Source organism: Pongo pygmaeus, chromosome 6, assembly GCF_028885625.2.
Source record: "Pongo pygmaeus isolate AG05252 chromosome 6, NHGRI_mPonPyg2-v2.0_pri, whole genome shotgun sequence".
In the NCBI taxonomy this organism is placed as follows: Eukaryota; Metazoa; Chordata; class Mammalia; order Primates; family Hominidae; genus Pongo; species Pongo pygmaeus.
In genome coordinates this window covers 66079524-66086492 of record NC_072379.2, presented here as the reverse complement: position 1 = coordinate 66086492, position 6969 = coordinate 66079524, and positions in this window count along the sequence as shown.

Genomic DNA, 6969 nt, shown 5'->3' with positions numbered 1-6969 from the left:
AATCATACCGAAATGTAAAGAACATCGAGACTAGGAAGAGACTGCATCAACTAACGAGCAAAATATCCAGCTAACATCATAATGACAGGATCAAATTCACACATAACAATATTAACTTTAAATGTAAATGGACTAAATGCTCCAATTAAAAGACACAGACTGGCAAACTGGATAAAGACTCAAGACCCATCAGTGTGCTGTATTCAGGAAACCCATCTCACATGCAGAGACACACACAGGCTCAAAATAAAAGGATGGAGGAAGATCTACCAAGCAAATGGAAAACAAAAAAAGGCAGGGGTTGCAATCCTAGTCTCTGATAAAACAGACTTTAAACCAACAAAGATCAAAAGAGACAAAGAAGGCCGTTACATAATGGTAAAGGGATTAATTCAACAAGAAGAGCTAACTATCCTAAATATATATGCACCCAATACAGGAGCACCCAGATTCATAAAGCAAGTCCTGAGTGACCTACAAAGAGACTTAGACTCCCACACATTAATAATGGGAGACTTTAACACCCCACTATCAACATTAGACAGATCAACGAGACAGAAAGTCAACAAGGATACCCAGGAATTGAACTCAGCTCTGCACCAAGCGGACCTAATAGACATCTACAGAACTCTCCACCCCAAATCAACAGAATATACATTTTTTTCAGCACCACACCACACCTATTCCAAAATTGACCATATACTTGGAAGTAAAGCTCTCCTCAATAAATGTAAAAGAACAGAAATTGTAACAAACTGTCTCTCAGATCACAGTGCAATCAAGCTAGAACTCAGGATCAAGAATCTCACTCAAAACCGCTCAACTACGTGGAAACTGAACAATCTGCTCCTGAATGACTACTGGGTACATAACGAAATGAAGGCAGAAATAAAGATGTTCTTTGAAACCAACGAGAACCAAGACCCAACATACCAGAATCTCTGGGATGCATTCAAAGCAGTGTGTAGAGGGAAATTTATAGCACTAAATGCCCACAAGAGAAAGCAGGAAAGATCCAAAATTGACACCCTAACATCACAATTAAAAGAACTAGAAAAGCAAGAGCAAACACATTCAAAAGCTAGCAGAAGGCAAGAAATAACTAAAATCAGAGCAGAACTGGAGGAAATAGAGACACAAAAAACCCTTCAAAAAATAAATGAATCCAGGAGCTGGTTTTTTGAAAGGATCAACAAAATTGATAGACCGCTAGCAAGATTAATAAAGAAAAAAAGAGAGAAGAATCAAATAGATGCAATAAAAAATGATAAAGGGGATATCACCACCGATCCCACAGAAATACAAACTACCATCAGAGAATATTACAAACACCTCTATGCAAATAAACTAGAAATCTAGAAGAAATGGATAAATTCCTCAACACATACACCCTCTCAAGACTAAACCAGGAAGAAGTTGAATCTCTGAATAGACCAATAACAGGAGCTGAAATTGTGGCAATAATCAATAGCTTACCAACCAAAAAAAGTCCAGGTCCAGATGGATTCACAGCCGAATTCTACCAGAGGTACAAGGAGGAGCTGGTACCATTCCTTCTGAAACTATTCCAATCAATAGAAAAAGTGGGAATCCTCCCTAACTCATTTTATGAGGCCAGCATCATCCTGATACCAAAGCCTGGCAGAGACACCACAAATAAAGAGAATTTTAGACCAATATCCTTGATGAACATTGATGCAAAAATCCTCAATAAAATACTGGCAAACAGAATCCAGCAGCACATCAAAAAGCTTATCCACCATGATCAAGTGGGCTTCATCCCTGGGATGCAAGGCTGGTTCAATATACGCAAATCAATAAATGTAATCCAGCATATAAACAGAACGAAAGACAAAAACCACATGATTATCTCAATAGATGCAGAAAAGGCCTTTGACAAAATTCAACAACACTTCATGCTAAAAACTCTCAATAAATTAGGAATTGATGGGACGTATCTCAAAATAATAAGAGCTATTTATGACAAACCCACAGCCAATATCATACTGAATGGGCAAAAACTGGAAGCATTCCCTTTGAAAACTGGCACAAGACAGGGATGCCCTCTCTCACCACTTCTATTCAACATAGTGTTGGAAGTTCTGGCCAGGGCAATTAGGCAGGAGAAGGAAATCAAGGGTATTCAATTAGGAAAAGAGGAAGTCAAATTGTCCCTGTTTGCAGATGACATGATAGTATATCTAGAAAACCCCATTGTCTCAGCCCAAAATCTCCTTAAGCTGATAAGCAACTTCAGCAAAGTCTCAGGATACAAAATCAATGTGCAAAAATCACAAGCATTCTTATACATCAATAACAGACAAACAGAGAGTCAAATCATGAGTGAACTCCCATTCACAATTGCTTCAAAGAGAATAAAATACCTAGGAATCCAACTTACAAGGGATGTGAAGGACCTCTTCAAGGAGAACTACAAACCACTGCTCAAGGAAATAAAAGAGGATACAAACAAATGGAAGAACATTCCATGCTCATGGGTAGGAAGAATCAATATCATGAAAATGGCCATCCTTCCCAAGGTAATTTACAGATTCAATGCCATCCCCATCAAGCTACCAATGACTTTCTTCACAGAATTGGAAAAAACTACTTTAAAGTTCATATGGAACCAAAAAAGAGCCCGCATCGCCAAGTCAATCCTAAGCCAAAAGAACAAAGCTGGAGGCATCACACTACCTGACTTCAAACTATACTACAAGGCTACAGTAACCAAAACAGCATGGTACTGGTACCAAAACAGAGATATAGATCAATGGAACAGAACAGCGACGTCAGAAATAATGCCACATATCTACAAGTATCTGATCTTTGACAAACCTGACAAAAACAAGAAATGGGGAAAGGATTCCCTATTTAATAAATGGTGCTGGGAAAACTGGCTAGCCATATGTAGAAAGCTGAAACTGGATCCCTTCCTTACACCTTATACAAAAATTAATTCAAGATGGATTAAAGATTTAAATGTTAGACCTAAAACCATAAAATCCCTAGAAGAAAACCTAGGCATTACCATTCAGGACATAGGCATGGGCAAGGACTTCATGTCTAAAACACCAAAAGCAATGGCAACAAAAGCCAAAATTGACAAATGGGATCTAATTAAACTCAAGAGCTTCTGCACAGCAAAAGAAACTACCATCAGAGTGAACAGGCAACCTACAAAATGGGAGAAAATTTTCGCAACCTACTCATCTGACAAAGGGCTAATATCCAGAATCTACAATGAACTCCAACAAATTTACAAGAAAAAAACAAACAACCCCATCAAAAAGTGGGCGAAGGACATGAACAGACACTTCTCAAAAGAAGACATTTATGCAGCCAAAAAACACATGAAAAAATGCTCACCATCACTGGCCATCAGAGAAATGCAAATCAAAACCACAATGAGATACCATTTCACACCAGTTAGAATGGCAATCATTAAAAAGTCAGGAAACAACAGGTGCTGGAGAGGATGTGGAGAAATAGGAACACTTTTACACTGTTGGTGGGACTGTAAACTAGTTCAACCCTTGTGGAAGTCAGTGTGGCGATTCCTCAGGGATCTAGAACTAGAAATACCATTTGACCCAGCCATCCCATTACTGGGTATATACCCAAAGGACTATAAATCATGCTGCTATAAAGACACATGCACACGTATGTTTATTGCGGCATTATTCACAATAGCAAAGACTTGGAACCAACCCAAATGTCCCACAATGATAGACTGGATTAAGAAAATGTGGCACATATACACCATGGAATACTATGCAGCCATAAAAAATGATGAGTTCACGTCCTTTGTAGGGACATGGATGAAATTGGAAATCATCATTCTCAGTAAACTATCGCAAGAACAAAAAACCAAACACCACATATTCTCACTCATAGGTGGGAATTGAACAATGAGAACACATGGACACAGGAAGGGGAACATCACACTCTGGGGACTGTTGTGGGGTGGGGGGAGGGGGGAGGGATAGCATTGGGAGATATACCTAATGCTAGATGACGAGTTGGTGGGTGCAGCGCACCAGCATGGCACATGTATACATATGTAACTTACCTGCACATTGCGCACATGTACCATAAAACCTAAAGTATAATAACAATAATAATAATAATAATAATAAAAGAAAAAAAATATTTTTCCACATTTAGAGCAAACCATCTTTAACCAAATAAGAAGTCGAATCAGCTTTTCATAACTATGTTTTTAAGTTAGCTGCCTCCAACCCTTTCTGGAACAAGGCAGGGCATAATAAATACGACCTATTTCGAAGCTAAATCTGGAAAATCTGACAGGAAGCCTGCTGGGTGGGACCTGGACCGCCATAGGTGTTCAACAGAGGACCTAGTGATGGTTGTGTCTGTGTGGCACGCAAAGAGTGGTTTGCAAATTTGAAAAAGATGAAAAAGCAGAGTGAAGACGAACCCATCCAATCCACTATTTGCTTTCAGTCTTCCAAGAGCCTGATTGCACTTCTCTGGATTCCACTCAGATCAGACGACATCTAGGAAAACCCAAAGCCAGTTTGTTGATCGAACACCTCACAGGTGCATCCAGGAATGCATTCTGGGGCCAGATCGGTCGAATTCATTCTCTTGAAAACGAAGCCCCCTACTCTTCCTTAAACCACCCTCCACCAGAGTCCCACTGTGGCCCTCTCTGTCATGTTCTCCTGGGTGGGTAAGGGACATCTCTGCTTGGCCCTTGCCTTATGTGTGAAATTCTGCTGGAGAGTAGCCAGGACTAACCTCACTCTGTATCGCTAAAAGTCGCAGGGAGGAGAGTCCATGGCAGATGGGAGAGGCTATGGATGGCATTAGTCACAGGTAGAATGCAGATTGCAATCATCTGCATGTTTTTCAGGCAAGGCCGAAAGCTGGAACACCCATCCATGGATAAGGGATTATAAACAATGATCAGTGAAGGAAAGGGGACGGTTTCATCCTGATAAATGCATGGCACATAAGGAAACAATGGAAATGAGTGCTTGGAATTTTGCAGATAGAATCCAGTACATTTTCATCTACCCAACCCACACTTTCCTGCCAAAGAGCCTTAGCCCATGCCCATCCAACAAAAACACATCTGAGAACACACTGGGCACCTTTTAAACCCATGAAGGAGACAAGAAAGTTGGTGCGTTAAGGCTTATAACAAATGTCGGGTCTGTGGAACTATTAATAAAAAACTAATTGCCTTCAAAAAATAAATAAATAAAAGACAATCTACACAATGGAAGAAACTATTTGCAAACCACATTTTGAATAATGCATTAACACCCAAAATATATAAGAAATTCATACAACTCAATAACAAAAAGACAAATAACCCCATTTAAAAGTAGGCAAAGACCCAAATAGATATTTTTTCCCAAATAAGACATACAAACAGCCAACAGGTACATGAAAAGGTGCTCAACATCAGTAATCATCAGAGAAATACAAATAAAAAACACAATGGGATATCACCTTCTAACTTTAGAATGGCTATTATAAAAAGATAAGAGGTAACAGGGGTATGGAAAAGGGGAACCTTGTGCACTTTTGGTGGTAATGTCAATTGGTACTGCCATTATGGAAAACAGCATCAAGTTTCCTAAAAAAATTAAAAACAGAATTGCCATCTGATCCAGCAATATCACTTCTAGGTATATACCCCAAGGAAATGAAATCAGTATTTCAAAGAGGTATCTGCACTCCCCTGTTCATTGCAGCATTATTCTCACCAGCAAATATATGGAAACAACCAAAGTGTCCATTGACACATGAATCGATAAAGAAAAGCAGTATTATTCAGTCATAAAAAAGAAGGGAACCTTGTCATTTGTGACAACGTGGATGGAACTGGAAGACATTATGTTACATGAAATAAGCCAGAGATATGTGTGAAATCTAAAAAAGTCAAACTCCGAGAAGCAGACGGTAGCATGCTTACCAGAGACTAGGAGGTGGAGGAAATGGGGAGATGTTGGTCAAAGGGTACAAACTTCCAGTTATAAGATGGGTACAGGATGGTGACTACAGTTAATAATTCTGTATTGTATATTTGAAATTTGCTAAGAGAGTAGATCTTACGCGTTCTCACCAGACACACACACACACACACACACACACGTAAATATGTGAAGTGATGGATGTGCTAATTGCAGTAATCATTTCACAATGTATATGTATATCACATCATCATGTTGTAAACCTGAAATATAGACAACAGTATTTGTCAATTATACATATTAAAGCTGAATAAATAAAATAAATTAATTAAAATTACATAAAACTCAAAATTCAGCTCCCTCACTAGGCACATTAAAAGCGCCCAATAGCCACTTATGTGTAGTGGCTAGGATATTGGATGTGTGGAGAATATCTCTATTATTGCAGAAAGTTCTGTTGGATGGCTCTGCTCTAGAAGTAACACTTTTAGCTACATTACACCACTTCTCCTGTGCATTTAGATGACATCATGAGATTTGTAAAGCAAAATTAATTATTCCTTCTGTGCATATGACAATTGCAAGTTTATCTCTAGGTTGGCAATTTTCCTAATTATTAGTGCCACATTTCCATCTGTTTGCCAGATATTTTCACTTGGACACCAATATCAACCCAAATTTGCATATTTAAACTGAATGTTACCTTTTCCCCAAAACCAATTCTGTCTCATAACTTCTCTATTCCCATCTTTACTACTCTTTTGTTCCAACTTTTAAAAGTTTGATCACTGAACTTATATTTTTTTATTTCTTCTTCCTTGTCCTCTGAATCTACCTACCTCCTTAAAAATACCTCTCAAATAGTCTTACTGCTATCAAACTAGATTTTAGTGAGTCTACTTAGATCTTGTCTTTCCCCAAGTCCTTCCAGTATATCCATGCTATAATGTCAAATAATCAGGTTAATTGTACCAAATACCAATGGCTTTGTCTCTTTCATTCCAGAAAATTATAAAAATCG